This window comes from Artemia sp. Qi Xiang Cuo, chromosome 3 (assembly GCF_049724085.1).
Source record: "Artemia sp. Qi Xiang Cuo chromosome 3, ASM4972408v1, whole genome shotgun sequence".
Lineage (NCBI taxonomy): Eukaryota > Metazoa > Arthropoda > Branchiopoda > Anostraca > Artemiidae > Artemia > Artemia sp. Qi Xiang Cuo.
The window spans coordinates 69845345-69864375 of NC_142796.1; the positions used below are offsets into that span (position 1 = coordinate 69845345).

The following is a 19031-nucleotide window of genomic DNA, read 5'->3' on the forward strand; positions in this document are numbered from 1 at the left end:
TCTGACCCTCTGGGAATGTCTTTGAAATGGACGAAGCTGATATAACCATTCTATTCTAAAATGGCCAGCCAAAATGAAAGGAATCTAGGAACTGCGGCTTTTATTGGCTTGCTTTTTTCTATTTGTACCATTTCTTTTATTGTATATTCACTATTAAGTATTTTTCCTGTAAGTTTGTCACAGACCAGCTTTTGAATTCACAATTTTTCTGTTCAATGCAAAATAAACCGGAGATTTTGCAGCAAGTGCTCTACCTTAATAAACATCCGCTTAATCAACTGTATGCACTGAATATACCTAATAGCAATTTAGTGGATGTTTTCTTCTCTCAAGCCATTCCTCACAAAGTCTTTATGACCGAATTGTACCATGGGCGTAGGTAGCATCTTGTCTAAGGGGGGAAGTTGACTCTGTGATGGAAGGGGGCTTATAAATACTTCTCGAGTTCCTTCGAATATAGGTCCTTAGAAACTTGTCATTCTATATTTCGCTAAAACTCAGCTTTTAACATTTTCTTGTTCTAGTTTTTTGGCAATACTATGATACTATAAAATTAATATACTACTTCCAATTCCCAGGAAACGTAAACACTATTAAAGCGATTTGAAACAAATACCGTTACGGTTAGATAACAGCTTCTTGATCTAAGGATTAAATTCAAAAGTTTAAAGCTGGGCAATCTTAAATATCGAAATTGGTATAGGCGGCCCATGTTTAGTCAAAGCAAATAATCTCAATATAAAAACCTATTGGGACTTTTGGTGGATCGTAAAAGTGACATTCGACAGATGTCAGTATATTTTTTTTCTAATGTCTGGCCTTCATTAATACTTTTACCAAAAATATAAGATTAAATAACGTTTTATGGCAATTAAATATGGAATAATATTCAATTTTTATCTGAAGGCTTACACCTAATTACGAATACTACAAAAACCATAAACTCACGTCGTATTTTCTTATTATTTGCCTGTCTTTTGGCAGTTTCCGAGACATGCCATCTTCATTGGTCTACTGTTAGCTTTTTTTCATCCCACGGGATAAGAATTTCCATGTGCATCCAAAATACCGGGGTAGGTTTGGCATGCCGTACGAAGGTGTCCAAAAGTGCGCTATGCTTGTAAAAGCTGTGTAAACAACATAATTTAAGGTTGAAGGCAAACTAACAACCGAAAATCTGATTAATTCTGGCGTTGTTTAACCCTATCTGACCAGTAGGTGAACTTTAATTCTATTTTTCCTGCTAAATTTTATTCAAGATAAAACTCTTAAAAGTAGAATAGAAGAGAAAATAAAGAAAGTCGACTGGGATCCAAAAGAAAAAAACAACAGCAGTTTTTTCTGTCTTAGTCAACAAAAAGTCAGTCAGATTCTCTGCAAGTGCAATAGATGTCCCTAGAAGAGTGCTGCAAGACTACATGAAAAAAGTTGATACGCTGAATATCCCTCTACAAAGTCTGGACCTGTGTTTCCTTACACCCTATTACAACACATAATAAATATTTAAAGAGGAACAATAAAAAGAATTAAACACTTACTTGAAAACGAGAGCTGATCTGCGTTCTGACTCTACTCCCCTAGAATTACATAAACTTGCATACACTTATGTCATGGAGCTTAGAAGTACCGGATAACTGGAGATGCAAAGGTAGTGGAGACAGTGGAGAAATCATAGGCAGAGCGCTAGCGCTGCCTAAGTAAAGAAAGATGTGGCCACAATGTTGTTTTGTTTTTTTTTCTCCATACCTGGGCACTTCGTATCGAAGAAGTTGTCATAGAAAGTTAGAAAATGGCTCATTCGTTTGGAAAATGGAGTGGCTAGTGCCCTTTTAATAGTCGAAAGTGATTGGAGGGTAACAACCCCCCCCCCCACGCCTATCATTCCTCCAAACACATCCAATCAAAATTTTGAGATAGCCATTTTGTTCTGCGTAGTTGATTTCCACATAGAAAATATCTTTTTGAGGAGGACACTCCCCCACAACCCTCGGGGAAAGGGTTTTAAGTTATACCCTGGGGGCAAATATGGTTTTTATAGAAGGCGTAGTCGTAGAAATTTCAAAAAAGGTTCGTTCGATTGGAAATTCAAAGGGCTAGTGACCTTTTTAATAGTAGAAAGTGATTGGATGGAAACTAGCCCCCCCCCACGACCCACATTCCACCAAACACTTCCGATCAAAATTTTAAAATTGCCGTTTTGTTCAGCATAGTTGATTTCCAGATAGAACATATGTTTTTGGGGAGGATATTCCCCAACAACCCACAGGGCAAGGGTTTTAAGTTATGCTCAGAGGGCATGTAATGTTTTTATAGAATACTTCGTCGCAGAAACTTCAACACAAGCTAATTCGATTGCAAATTCAAAGGGCTAGTGCCAGTTTAAATAGTCGAAAGTGATTAGAGGGCACCTAGCCCCCCCCCCCCTACGCCTATCATTCCCCCAAACACATCCAATCCAAATTTTGAGATAGCCTTTTTGTTCAGCGTAGTTGATATCTAGATAGAAAATGTCTTTTTGAGGAAGACACTCCCCCACAACCCTCGGGGCAAGGGTTTTAAGTTATGCCCTGGGGGCATATAAGGTTTTTATAGAAGGCGCTGTCGTAGAAACTTCAAAAAGGCTCATTCGATTGGAGATTCAAGGGGCTAGTACCCTTTTTAATAGTCAAAAGTGATTGGAGGGCAACTAGCCCCCCCACGCCCATCATTCCCCAAAACACATCCAATCAAAATTTTGAGATAGCCATTTTGGTCAGCATAGTTTTTCCAGATAGAAAATATCTATTTGAGGAGGACACTCCCCCACAACCCTCGGGGCAAGGGTTTTAAGTTATGCCATGTGGGCATATAAGATTTTTATAGAAGGCGTTGTCGTAGAAACTTCAAAAAAGGATCATTCGATTGGATATTCAAACGGCTAGTGCCCGTTTTAATAGTCAAAAGTGATTGGAGGCCAACTAGCCCTCCCCCCCGCGCCCATCATTCCCCCCCACCCCTCCCATACAATTTTTGTGATAGCCATTTTGTTCAGCGTATTTGTTTTCCAGATATAAACTATGTTTTTGAGGGCGACACTCCCCACAACCCTCGGGGCAAGGGTTTTAAGTTATGCCCTGGGGGCATATAAGGTTTTTATAGAAGGTGTTGTCATAGAAACTTCAAAAAAGGCTCAATTGATTGGAAGTTCAAAGGGATAGTGCCCTTTTTAATAGTTGAAAGTGATTGGACGGTAACGCTGCCTGAGTGATTACTTAAGCAGCGCACTAGCGCTGCCTAAGTAAAGAACGATGTGGGCACTATGTGTTGTTTTTTGGGTTTTTTCCCCATACCCAGGCACTTCGTATCGAAGGAGTCGTCGTAGAAGCTTCGAAAAGGACTCATTCGATTGTAAATTGGAGTGGCTAGTGCCCTTTTTAATAGTCGAAAGTGATTGGAGGGTAACTAGTCCCCCAAGCCCATCGGTCCCCCAAACACATCCAATCAAAATTTTGAGATAGCCATTTTGTTCAGCGTAGTTGATTTGCAGATAGAAAATATGTTTTTGAGGAGGACACTCCCCCACAACCCTCGGGGCAAGGGTTTTAAGTTATGCCCTGGGGGCAAATAGGGTTTTTATAGAAGGCGTTGTCGTAGAAACTTTAAAACAGGCTCATTCGATTTGAAGTTCAAAGGGCTAGTACCTTTTTTGAATAGTCGAAAGTGATTGGGGGGTAACTAGCCCCTCCCACGCCCATCATTCCCCCAAACACATCCAATTAAAATTTTGAGATACCTATTTTGTTCACCGTAGTTGATTTTCAAATAGAAAATATGTTTTTGAGGAGGACACTCCCCAACAACCCTCAGGGCAAGGGCTTTAAGTTATATCCCTGGGTATATAAGGTTTTTATAGAAGGCGTTATCAAAGAAACTTCAAAAGGGGCTCATTGGATTGGAAATTCAAAGGACTAGTGACCTTTTTAATAGTTGAAAGTGATTGGAGGGCAACTAGGTCCCCCCCAAGTCCATCATTCAACCAAACACATCCAATAAAAGTTTTGGGATCGCCATTTTGTTCAGCGTAGTTGATTTAAAGATAGAAAATATATTTTTGAGGAGGATACTCCGCCACAGCCCTCAGGACAAGGGTTTTAAGTTATGCCCTGGGGGGATATAAGATTTTTATAGAAGACGTTGTCGCAGAAGCTTCAGAAAAGGGCTCATTCGATTTGAAATTCAAAGGGCTAGTGCCCTTTTTAAGAAAAAAATTGGCACTTTACTGAAAAAAATATAAATGTTTTTACTTTTATAACTTTAATAAATCAAATAATTTTAACATTATGATTACTAAATATCAGTATATGTATATTAAACTGACAATGCACATTCATTTGTATTTTTCAGTAAAGTGCGAGTTTTGTTCTGGCCTTGGGAAGGCATAGGGGTTTTGCGCCCAACTTATGTTAATTTCTGCTGGTTCTGATTTTAACTCGGTTATTTATTTTGATTTCTGTTCGTTTTGGGTTTCATTTATTTATCGATGCTGATTTGTGGTAGTTTCGAGCTTGGTAGCTTATTTGATTTTATTTTTGCTCATTTTTTGTTTAATGGAGTTCTTAATCCTCCTCTACCTATTTCCTCCAGAAAACAGTGTCCGGAATTGGAACTTTTTACACAAGGGAAATTTTCCAGGAACCATCAAGATTGGCTCATGAAATACTTCTGGCTGGATGACTGCCTTCAATTATTTACTTTACTTGCAGCATTTTATCAATCAAGTCAAACCGTCCAAACAGTCACATGTACTACTGAAAATAGACGACCAGATCAGCCGATATACCATTGAATTGCTTGATATAGCTAAAAATAATGGTGTTGTACTTTTAACTCTCCCTCCCCACCACTGCTCACAAATTGGAGCCTCTAGAAAGGATAGGTAAGGGACCTTTTAAGGCCTACTACCACCAGAAGACCACAAGTTTTATGACTTTCCATTAATGTAAAGCTATATAAGTGTATAAAATTGCTGAGCTACTGGGAAAATTATATTCAAAAGCTTTCACTCCTGAGAATGTAGTCAGTGGATTCAGAGCAAGAGAGGTCTAACCCACCAACAGAGATGTCTTCAAGGATTTTGAGTTCCTTTCATCATATGTTTCAGACAGAATGCCTTTCCTATGCTCATTTCAAGTCCTTTGTGACATCTAGACTCCTTCTTTAACACAGACCCCGTAACGGATGCAGAACAGGTTCTGTCTCTAAATGAGAAGCAAAGGTCAGCAGATAATTCTATAAAAGAGATCGTCCATGCAAACCCCTTCCAAAAGGCTCAACACAAAAATCTACAGAACCCCTTGCCAGCAACTTCCAATTTGACACTGAAAAAGTCAAGGCTGGGGATTACATTCTGGTTGGGCTGATTAGCAAGAAAGGGAATCCTGTTCACTATATTACCATTATCTAAAAGTAGGAAAAGAAGAACTTAAGAGAAGAAGCATAGGGTTCCAAACCCTATGCTTTCTAAAATCAAGAATATAATTTGTACTTTACGGACAAAAATTCAAATAAATTTACTGAAAAAATATGCATTGTTAATTTAATATAGATATGCTGATATTTGTTCCTTAAAATATTAATTAATTTTTGTTTTCTTAAAGTTATAAGTGAAAACATTTAAAATAATGTTTTTTTCCAGTAAAGTGCAAATTATATTCTTTATTTTAGAAAGGATAGAGTTTAGAACCCTACTCAGATTAATTTTTGCTCGTTTTGAGTTTGACTTTTTTAATTTCTGTTTGTTTGGGTTTCATTTATTTATTGATACTGATTTGTAGTAGTTGTATGCTTGGTAGATTATCTGATTCTATTTTTGTCCATTTTTGCTTTAATGGAGTTCTTTACTTTTTTTTGAAAAACATTTTTTGTGCAAAAAGCTTTTATGATTAATTTCTTTTCGTTTTGTATTGACATAGTCTTTTTCAGCGAGAAAGACTGAGCCTTATCTGAAGTCAAACAGCCATCCTTTCCATAAAAATCTTTAATACCCCCTGGGCATAACTTACAACCCATGCCCCCAAGCTCTGGGGTTTGTTTCAACCCCTAAAGCCTTGTTATACGATATTTAGACTATTTTGAATAGAATTTCAAATTTCTATTCTACGCATTTTGGGACAATAAGACGTGTGTGTAGGAGTAAGAGGGTAGCTGCCCTCTGATCACTTTGAATCTTAAAAAGAGCACTGGAGGGTCTGATTACCAATCCAATGAGCCCCCTTTGAAGTTAATTTGACAACACTTTCTATAAAAACCCTATATGTCCCCAGTGCAAAACTTACAGCCCTTTCCCCGAGGACTGAGGGAATTTATTATCCTCAAAGACATAATTTCCAGACTTTTCTGATAGGCTTAACAAAATAGCTATATCAAAATTTTGATTGGAATTGTTTGGGGAAATTATAGTTGTAGAGGGAGACATTTCCCCTCCAATCACTTTCGACTAATAAAAAAGGCACTAGTCCTCTCAATTTCCAATCGAATGAGCCCTTTTTGAATTTTTACGACAAAACTTTCTATAAAAAACGTTATATGCCCCAAGGGTATAACTTAAGACCCCTGTCATGAAGGCTATGGGGGAGGGTTTTCATCCTCAAAGAAATAATTTCCAGACCTTTCAACTACGTTAAACCAAATGGCTATATCAAAATATTGATCAGAAATGTTTGGGGAAAGGATGGGCGTCCTAAAGGAATGTCTGGGACCTAATTTCCAGAACTTTTAACTACGTTGAACAAAATGGCAATCTCAAAATTTTGATGGGATGTGTTTGGATAACTGTTGGTGTGTAAGGGGTGTTAGTTGCCTTCCAATCACTTCCGACAATCAAAAAGGACACTAGCCATTTCAATTTCCAATCGAATGAGCCTCTTTTTAAGTTTTTATGACAACGCTTTCCATGAAAACAATATATACCCTCAGGTCATAACTTATATCCCTTTCCCTGAGGGCTGTGGAGGGGGTGTCATCCTCAAAGACCTAATTTCAAAACTTACGGGGGCTCTGACGGGGTTATCATCCTCTATGACCTAATTTCCAGAACTTTTAACTACGTTGAACAAAAGGGCAATCTCGAACTTTTGATTGGATGTTTTTGGCCAAATGGTGGGCATGGAAGGGGTGTTGGTTGCCGTCCAATCACTTTTGTATATTAAAAAGGGCACTAGCTCTTTGAATTTTCAATAGAATGAGATTTTTATGAAGTTTCTACGATAACGCTTTCTATAAAAATCTTATATGCCCCCAGGTCATAACTTACAACCTTTTCCCAGAGTGCTGTGAGGGAGTTTCCTCCTCAAAAACATAATTTATAGCTGGAACTCAACTACGCTGAACAAAATGGTTATCTCCAGATTTTCATTTGATGTGTTTAAGAGCACATTCGACAACTCCTTTGATACGAAGTGTCCTGGTGTAAAGGAAAAAATTATAATAGATAATAAATTGTGTCAACATTGTTCTTTACTTAGGCAGCATGATTGCGCTGCCAATGATAGTGGTTGATTATATCCTGCTTAACGCAGGGACAGGAAGCATCAGATTAAGGTCTGAAGTTCAGATCAATGATATTGAATTCGTAGACGACTTAGCAGTGCTTGAGTCAAGCAAAGGTAGCTTCAAGAATTACTTGACGAGGCCACGGTAAAGATAGACCATCTTTGCCTACGTGTGAATACTGAAAAAACCAAATGCATGGCAACTAGTGGCTCTTTTTTTTCCTTAAATGTGGGGACCAAAATGTTGAACAAGTTGTCCAGTTCAAATATCAGGGACATATCATTGATAACACCGGCTCGTTAGTGGAAGAAATACTCATAAAAATAGGACAGGCAAATGGCGCCTTTAAAAAACTACGTCAAGTATGGAGATCCCAAAAATTCTTCCTGCCACAGAAGCTATGCCTTTTCAACAGCAATGTTATGCCATTAATAATTTACGCAGCAGAAAAATGGCACCGTAATCAAGAACAAGAGAGAAGAGTCATGGTTTTTGAAAAATCGTGTCTTCGCAGAATATTGAGCATCCACTGGTCACGGAAGATGACAAACCAGTCCATCTGTGAAATTACGCAACAGCCTCTAATAGCCGACTTCATCAGAGTGAGAAGGTAGAGATATTTGGGCCACTTCCTACTTTTGGATGACGATAGACTCCCAAAAGCAGCTATACACAGGCAACCACAAGGAACTCGCAGCCGGGGAAGACCCAGAAACACACTACGCTGGACCTACCAAAGAGATCTGCCAAATCTACACACCTCCGTTCTATCAGAAGGGAAGGACATAACTGCATCAGAAAACATGAGGGAAGAATGGTGGCTCCTCCTTGAAGCCCTTGGTGCCTCAGGAGGCACAGGTGGATCGAATGTCTAAGGTAATGTAAACACTTCATATTTGAAACTCTGCAAGTTAACATTAAGAAGCAAATTAGGCAATCCCTTAGCAATAGCATAATGTTTGGTTGTCATTACGCGTCATTTTTGACCCATTCAATAACGAGATATCAAATAGGAAAAATACATTTGTTTTTTTTTATATTGATTGTTATGTTGCTACTCTTTGACCATGACCATTGGGTCATGGAATACACTATTTCTAGGGTTGTTCGTCCATGTAGGATTACGGTCTTGACAAATGGTTCACTAAGTTGTTTTGCTCTGCACTATTCTTGGCTGTCATGATATCGACCATTACAAACGTCGTAAGTCAATGTCGGTTTACGGTCCTGGCAATTGGTTTACTAAATTATTTCACTCTGCACTACCCTTGGCTAACAAATATATTGATCCGGTTGCCACGGTTTTCGCGTCCTCTACACTACACTATTGGGGCTTTGGGGCTCTTGAGGGATATTAAAGAAAGTATTTCACAACATCTCAGGTCTAATGCACGATCCCTCGTTGAGTAATTGAAATCACGACAAAGCTGAAAAGGTTTAAAAAGGTTGAAAACCTCATCACTCATCAATCTATCCTCGGATCAGAAGCGAAAGACACCACTCTTGTCAAAAAAGAAAAAGAAACCGAGAAAAAAAATTGTTAGATCAAATAAGGAGTTATTTTCCTACACAGAAAGGGCAGATTTACCACACAAAGAGTCCCGTCCCACAGTCACCTCCTCATTGAAACTTTTTAATGCAGAAAATGTTAATGTGAGCGTAAAACATGTGAGTGTTTAATAGTGTTTTAATGTGAGTGTTACTATGGACAATTCTATCCGCAACAACCGCTCTCTGAAAACGTTCATTTTCAAATTTACTCCATTGTAGACTATTTCATAGATTTGACTCCCACATTTATAAATTTGCATGTGATAGTAAAAAATCTAAGAATGAAAATCCAAATACTTCTGAGGGGCTATCCTATGAAAATTGTGTACTAAACAATTTGTTTAGACAAATAAGTGTCTACATAAATCAAACATTGGTGAGCACTAGTAGTAATCTATAAACTATGCAAGTTACATACAATTCATGTTGATGACTCCAGAGCCCTATAAGAAATTGAGGGGCTTAGCCATTGGGTATGAATATAAAACGGACACCGACACTACCATTATACTTAGAGGGGCGAAAAATAGTCAATTAAACTTATTTGGAAAATATAAATCAAGAAATATTTAATATTCCCCAGTGTATGCCTTAGTTACAGCTTGCTCCATCCAAATTTATTTCTGGTACTTGCTACTACGCCTGATGTAACACTCTCTGTAACACTCTCTGTTCGGCAATAATTTATGTACGAAAACATCAGGTTAGGAGTTCAGTTGCTTTGGCAATTGAAAAATTAAGAGCTAGTGGAAATAATATCAAACTGCTCGTTCCGCACACAATCACAAATCAACCTCATATTGCTACGTGTTCACGTACCTACGCCGACTTTTCATTTATAAATGGTGAAATTTCTTCAAAACTTGCTTTTTTTTAAGTGCTAGTGCTATAGGATCATGGAAAAATTGACTAAACAAATTTGAAACGTTTGGATATTCATGTCTTGTATGTAAAGTAGATGGAATTCCACTTTACAATTTATCCCTTGATAAATCCTACAAAAACCTAGAATTGACAATGCAATCCCTAGATCGAGATCCATAACTATCTGAAAATGGTATAAACTGATACAATATTTGCAAAACTCATGGCATAAATGTAATTTTATTGGTTTGGTACTCAAGATATATATATATTGTCCTAACGTGCACTTTGCGTTTTGTGTGTATCTTTTCCGATGCATTGAAGAAGAGTATAGTATTATTATCACTAAACAAATTTTAAACCTACAGAAAAATTATCCCCGGTGGCATTGTTCTATTACACTTGGCAGCATGAACACAAATCAAATAATCAAGGTGTTCAATTTGGACCCGTACATATACAAATACAAGACCTATTGAATACCTTTGAATTTCCTTGAATATATTCATAACGCTAGCGATAGCATTGTCATTGTTAATAGTAGCCGTCGACTGTAAAGGCGGGTCATTAGTTATGCATATTTCAAACAACAAAGAATATTGATTTTTCGATCCTTTTGGCCTACCATATGCATTCTAAACACCCAACATCAAAAAAATTCCTCGGACGAAGTGGTAAATTAATTATTTGAAATCGAAAGCTAGTAAAAGACTTATCGACCAAAAACTGTGGTTTTCATGCACTACTTTATTTTATTTTTCGATCTCGTGGCTATACTTACAGTGAATTTCTCAGAATCTATGTAGACAATTTTTGATTTAATGACTTTATAGTAGAAAATTCCCTTTCCTAACAGCATAGTATTGATTCCAGTGCTCTAGAAATAAAGTGTTTTAAGAATGTATGTGAATTTGTTAATTAATAAAACATATATACGATACGAATTTATTAGGTCAAATAACATGAGTTAAATGAGACACAAAATATAATTTGTTTACTCAAACTTCCTTGTTACTTAATTATTAAAATGGGACACAAAATATTGCTGAAAAGACAATCTGTATCGGTCGGTAGCCGACGGCTTACAAGGCTCCAGTTTGATTTGGTGCCTTGTATTATACTCTGTTCGCGCTAGTTCAGGGACCAGGCCTCGATGCTTGCTCGACTCCAAAAGCTTCTGTCTAAAGGCCATTGTAAGCTGGTGTCGCCTGGCATCAAGTCTTTCTAAGCCTAGGATTTTAAGGCTATCATCGGAATTCGTGAATTTCGGACATAATATAACGTGGGTAGCTCATTTTTGCATATTCTCAAGGTCATTTCTTTGCTCTTTACTTAGCCCCGGATGCCAAACAAGACAAGCGTGCTCTAAAATACTCAGAATGTACAGTTTATTAAAATTTAACAGTGAAAAACGACTAAAAGTAAATCGCCGAATTATAACTAGATAATGCAACACTATATTCGCCTTCTTAGTACTTTATTTACATGATGCATCCATGACATTTTTGAGTTAAAAGTCACACCTAAACTTGTCATATTATTTACAGTTGGCACATTTATATCACTTTGACTAGGAACTTTTTTTTTCAAAAACGGGACTCTCATATGTGCTAACTCTTTCCTATTAATTGAAAGTCGTTTCTATTCGCAGTAAGCCTCCAAACGGTGAATTATGCCATCCGTACAAGTCATGGATTTTAGCTTCTGTAGTATCAGCAATGATAAATGATCTGCAAACTTGGCCTTGTTTTCATTCCAAGTCGCAATTTGGTCACACAGTATGTAAAAATAAATCATGTCCCCTTTTCGTACCTTGGGATATTCCAGAGAAAAGCTGAAGAAAATCCGATTGTACCCTATCAAAACTAACACACTGTTGCCTTCCGTGTAAAAAACTATAAACTATCCAAACCAAAAAGCTCTAAAATCTGTCATTGACTCAAAAATATCCGGATGGCTTGATTTGTCGAAAGCCTTTTCTAGGTCTGTTTGCAATGTTTCTACAAATACATCTTTATTTTCTAGATGCTCCATGGCTTCTTCCACAATTTGATGATGTAATGTACCCTGCTAGATTCTGTTATAAATCCATACAGACAGGGATCTATTTTATCGAGAAATTTTCTAGTAACCATTTCTTTGGAAAATGTCTGAAAGCCTTAGATACAATAAGGGTTGAAGATATAGGTTCTAAGTCACTCACCCCTTTTGGATTCGAAACTTTAAATATTGGCATTACGACTGTTTTTTAAATTATTCGGAAAGGTACCACTTAACAGACACTGGTTTAAAAAGGCAGTCAGAGAATTAGCTAAAAAGACTTCGTGAAAAATCACAGTTATTTCAGATGGAACAGGCAAGGCGGTATATTTGGGAATCGGTGAATTGCTTCTGTAAATACTAGCAAAATACATAATAATAGCGTCTGCGTCGAGCTTATTCCCAGCTTCATCGTATACACTTACGCTTTACGTTACAGAGGAGCCAGTGAGAAGCCGTATTCCTTTATAGTAACCAGATGGGTTTGTGGTCATGAGCTAGTTCATCTTTGAGCCGTAGAACTTTTGGCCAACCTACATTCATAGACCACTTGATTTCTCATCTTTTAGATAAGAATCTTTTGATTTCATCTTTTAGATTTCTTATTCCACGTATAGGTGATAATCGACAATGGCTAGTGACGGCAGATCATCAAGATTCAACTAGTACTAATCTTGCCATGCTAAGTCAAGGTCACATTTTCTACAATAAAATGTTACTTCACTTTTATTATATCACTTTGTAAAGTCAATAAAACCATTCTTATTCATATTATAAAATTCACGTGTTTCAATTTGCTTATTTGAAGCAGTGTCACACACGATATTCTCATATGAAGATTCACTTTCTGTAACAGCCAAATAAAAATCAGTAGTTTTATAATCCTACTAGCCATTGTATTCACAACAATGTCACAAAATCTAGACTCTCTTGTTATTCCAACCATTGAAGCATAGACCAGGCTCTTCCTCTCAAAACAATTTAAAACCATGACGATACCAGTCGTAAAAACAAACTGAAATCACGCTTAGGGATTTTTCCAATCCTACCCGGGTAAGTATTTTCCCATTGATCACATTTATCATAGTGACAATTGGAGCATAGGAAACCTCTAGTGTGAGAGTCACAAACATCTTCAAGACAAGAAGTAAAGTCTTTAATTTGTACTGCATATCCTCTATGCAATTTACATGGATTGCGTAGCCTACACATTTGATCATAGTCATCAGCAATAGTACAATTCTCACGCGATGACTAGCTGCCGAATGTATAAAAACATAGTGAATAAATAAGCAGAACCCTCTTTTACTGTTGACTGTCTCACTTCCAAGAAGAAACTGACTTGCAGTCGATAAATTGAATGTTTTTTTTACTTGTAGAGAGAGCGAGAGAAATTGGAGGAGTAATCGAGTGACGTCACACTTCCAAACAATTAAACCTGTTTTGTCAGGATTTCTCAGCTTATTTACTGTTGCTATGTGAAAAAATTGTTTGGATACGGTCTTAAAAGAATTTCCAGATAGCTTTCAAAAGCAAATACACAATATCATTTTGTTTTGTTGTGATTAGTATGTCAATAAATTGAGTAAAAGCATTTTGTCAACGAAACACAAGTCTCATACAATAGTCCAAAGCTTCCTTTGGGCTTATAACCTTGAAAATGATCATTTAGATTCAAACCCCTTTCCAAAGTCACAAGATTCCGCATGATTTCATTTTCTCAAGTCCATCCGTTTTTTAATCTTGACATTCTCACTGCTGATTATAGACTAACAAAGTCAAAGAATAAAGATTCATTTTACCTGAAATACCCTCTCGTCACCTATTAGTTCTCTTGAGAGAGGAGCAGTGTCCAACTAAAATATTTAACAAAAAGAAACATTTTTCAATTTTGAAACATTTTTTTTACACATGGAATAGTAACAATCTCACTTTTTCTACATACTAAATTAATTCAATGTCTTCAATATATTTCCCTCATTCATTTAATCCATCTTGTTGTCTGTGTATATACATTATATTCTCTTTTGGTGCAAAACATATCTGTTCTTCTAACTTGAATTTGCTCAGTGATATCACATATCTTGCACACATTTCAGGCCATTCAAGGGTTAGCCGACAACCGCTTCTAATTTCTACTGCAAAATTGGTTACTCTTGGTTTCATTTTACTGCAGTCAGAATCTTCTACTTCTAGTAGAGTAAAAGCATTTATATCCATTATTAAAAAAAATATACCAAGAACAAAATTGTTTATTCACAAAGTTGACAGTCTGAACTCTTTTCTAATACTGAGGTAAGTGGACCAAAACAAATCAAGCGTAAGCTTTATCAAAACAAGTGTCGTTGACACAGGGAATTATGGCATCTTTAATAAATTATGTCATTCTCTTTAAAATCTCTAAAGTATGACGTAACAACCAAGTGTGCGTAATAGATTAATAATCAATATTATCTGCTTGTTGCTAGGGCACGCTGCAGCTGGAACTGGTTGCTAGGGCGCGCTTCGCTTAAAAACATTATGCCTCCACTGCTGTAAAAACTTGAAGAAGCTAGAATGCACCTGTCCAAAAAGCAATTTGTCTTCGTGTTCATGGGATTTTCACTATTTAAAACTATTTCAGGCGTCTTTTGGCTTTCGAGATATGATTTACAAACAAAGAGTATGGGTAACTTATAAGAGCGGAAACTAGCGCTGGTGTTGAAGAAAAATTCACCAATACTATCTAATATTTGACGTTTCTTAGGTTTTCTTCTTCGTTATAATAAAGCAATCTGAGCTTTATTAGTGTAGTAATAACAGTCCGATCTTAATTTCTGACAGAATGATACTTTTGTGTCTAGCATGTTTTCTCTGTAATTCAAAAAACAAAGCTTTTCTGTTGAAAGTAAAGAGTGCAAGTTCAGACTTAAAGCAAATAAAAATTAATGATTTGCGGCTTATGCATCATATTTTTGAAAAATATTTCAAAAAACTGGCTCGCGACATTTTCCTGCATTGTAGAGTTATGAAAAACTAGCGAATTACTAAAAATACAAAAACGATGCAACCTAAATGTAAAAAAAACAGGAAAACCCTTAAGTGGCATGCAGAAAATAAAAGAATAATTCATAAGCTTCTCAATTGTCTTTGACCGGATTCGAATCTTTTCTCGAAGTTTTACGATATGATTTTAACCCTCTGAAAAAAAAATCTTGGCTTTCAGTGAAGCGCTAGTTTTGTAGAATTCTACAAATAAAAGAAAATATCGCGAGCCAGTTTGTTTGATTTTTGTTTCAAAAATACGTTGAATAAACCACAAACCACTAATGTTTTTTGTTTTAAGCTTGAACTTTGCTCTATATTTTCCAACAAACTGTTTTTCATTGATTTTTTTGTTTTCCGGTTTTAAAAATGTTGAAAATAAACCTTAAAAAGGATATTTTCCGACTTAGAACAATAAACTAATGAAAATAACACGAGTTTCTGCTAAAATGGGGCATCAAATATAGATAGATAGATAGATAGAAAGTTTAGTTTAGCCCACCATTAAACAAAAACATGGTGGAGTATAAGTACGAAAAAGGAAAAAAGGAAGAACACGAAAAACGCTACTTCAAGACGATGGAACTATATACAAGACACACGCTCAATTAAAACACATGCATAATAAAAAAAAATATACACACATAGTAGTTTTCGTAGCAGAAGCAGTGGCAATGCCACTAGCTGTGTTTGCATATTGTCATTTTGCTAGTTCACTGTCCGCACTCAATATATGCTGAAAGTTTCAACTTAATACCCCTTATGTATTGTTGTTACACTATATTGACAACCTAAATGAGTATAGTGTGTTCTGATTTTTTCCAACATTCCCTGAAAGTTTTATCTTAATATCCTTATCTGCTTGGAAACCCAGGATCATACTTGCCCCCCACTACACCTTTCCCAGAAATAAAACATATTTTGAAACAAATGAACACTTGCATAATTTACGCTCCATATGCAAAGGACAGTGGAGGTCAAGTCATCCCCACAGACATAGTTGATGGAAGTTTCAACTATTTTAAATTAAATTGATATCTCGAAATTTAAAATCAAGCGTTTTCGGAACGAGGGTAAAATAAACTTGACTGGTTGCTCTCCTATTACTTTTAATTTTTTTTAAAGTGTACTTGAACATTCAATGAACACCACCTCCATAGTTTCTACGACAGCTCCTTCCATGTGAGAAAACCTGGGGGGAGGGGACAAAAAAAATATATTGAACCCTTATCATTCTGTGCTCAGGCGGCGTTCTTTCCTATTGCGCTGTCTATTTTTTAATGGACAATTACAAAAAATTCTCCCTTTAGCCATTGTTTTTCAAATAAAGCAGAAATTACCTTTAAATTACATTAGAGAAATTCCCTACCGATATATGATTTTAATCAAATTCAAACGTTATCTAAAGAAATTTAGTTTTTTCTTTATATAAGAAAATATAATTAAAAAAAAGTTATTTCAACCTGTTGACGGGAAGAAGTGAAAAGACAAAATGTAATTTTAACTCACGTCAACGCCAATATCACTTTGCATTGAAGGTTCAGGACACAGGAGGTTATGTGGCACATTCTCGTCTTTTACAGTCGGCGCGTAAGTCCTTACACGCATGGGGCATTCTTGTTTTGTGTAGCGACCCTGGAATATCCAGCGTATCATACATATATATATATATATATATATATATATATATATATATATATATATATATATATATATATATATATATATATATATATATATATATATATATATATATATATATATATATATATATATATATATATATATATATATATATATATATATATATATATATATATATATATATATATATATATATATATATATATATATATATATATATATATATATATATATATATATATATATATATATATATATATATATATATATATATATATATATATATATATATATATATATATATATATGTATATATATATATATATATATATATATATATATATATATATATATATATATATATATATATATATATATATATATATATATATATATATATATATATATATATATATATATATGTGTGTGTGTATATATATATATATATATATATATATATATATATATATATATATATATATATATATATATATATATATATATATATATATATATATATATATGTATATGTGTGTATATATATATATATATATGATACCTATACCTATATATATATATATATATATATATATATATATATATATATATATATATATATATATATATATATATTATTTTATTAGAGAAACAAATTTACATACATTATTAGAACATTTTTTCCTTAGAGCATTGAAATCGATATTATACAATTGTTAGAGGGCATTTTCCACAATGAAATCATTCAAACGAGGATTTCCCACGTAAATATTGATAAATTCCTTATAAGTATATCCACGACATCGGAAAACAAAATACAATAATGCATGGAAGCCACAGCTTTTAGTCGTTGAATCCTGCACTCTCTTCTGGTTTCGAATAATGGTTTCCCTCTTGCTTTCAATATAGGGATGTAGAATGTATATGGTAAGCCAAGAGGATAAGAAATTCAGTACTTTTCCTAGTTTGAAATATGCAGAGCCAGTATGACCACTATTTCTTATATTCGACGGATCATGCTATTAACAATGATAATGGTATTGGTGATAATTTTGATTTTTTTCAAGAAAATCCGGGGGTATACAATAGAACTTATATTTAGACATGAAAGAGTCCAAGTTAAAAACATCAAATATTTGATTTGTGTTTCTGATGCCAAGTCTGGTAGAACACAACCGTCGGGGGTGATCTCCCAATAGATATGCAATTGACTCAGTGATATTAAGGTGATACTGTCAGTCAAAGCGTCAGCGAATGTGCACTCTAAATGTAAATTCCCACTTCTAAAAACACTCACATCTTGAGTGCCAGACAAGTCCAATACAATTTGACCCTGATTTTTTGAAAACATTGAATTGGTTATTCCATTTTCAAATAGTTGTGAATCATGATCTAGTGATTGCATAGTTGACTCATATAAAGATCTGTAAGATTTTTTATCAAGTGACAATGTGTACAAAGGAATTCCATTCACCTTGTACACAAGACTGGATAATCCAAAAAATTAAAATCGCGGGGGGATAGAGTCCAGGATCCAACAGCACTAGCACTCTTCACAAAGGCCAATGCTAGTTTTGAGGGGTATTCTCCATTGATAAATGACGAATCGGTATAACTGCGAGAACCGGTGGAAATGTTACATTGATTGGTGATCGTATGGGGAACAAGAAGTTTGATAATGTTACCGTTGGCTCTCAGTTTTTCCATCGCCAATGCAATAGAGCTCATAACCTATTGTTTTCGAAAATGAAGAATTGCTCAAGTGAGATTGACATTTGCATCAGGTGCTGAAGCAAGAATTTTTCTCAAAATGAAACTGGCTGGCGCTAGTTGTAACTTTATGTAAATCTTAACATTGGGCTGCAACCCTTGAGATATTTAAATTTTTCATGAATTAATTTTCCAACTAAATGATACTCTTTGGTCACTGGAGTAGTTAATTCATGATCAATATCAACGTTTGATCTATATTCATAGCCCAGTGCCTCTCAACTCCTTGTAAGACTTTGGAGTCATAAATATAAATTGTATGTAGCTTGCATAGTTTGATAAATTATTGCTATTACACACCAAGGTTCCATTAATGAATACATTAATTTGTTTGAACAAGTTGTGTCGGATACAGTTTTCACAGAATAGACCGTCGGCAGCGATAGGAGTTTGATTGTCAGACTTTTTCTTCACCACAACATTTAAATTAATAAATGCGGACGATAAATCAATGAAGTAATCTTCATTGGAAAATATTATAAAGTGAATTCTTTGCGACAGGGGTTGTTGGGGATTAAATTGTTCATAGTAGCCATACTTGACACTGACATCAATATTTTCAGTATTGAATAGATTCAATGACGGGGTGATTGATGGATGTGATTCTTTGC

The 19031-nt window shown here is 35.2% G+C and overlaps 1 protein-coding gene across 1 annotated transcript in view; it reads left to right on the forward strand.

Moving 5' to 3' along the window:
- The window catches only part of LOC148954476 (uncharacterized), a 641124-nt gene that overhangs the window by 319143 nt on the left and 302950 nt on the right, over positions 1 to 19031 (forward strand). The window lies entirely within an intron of this gene.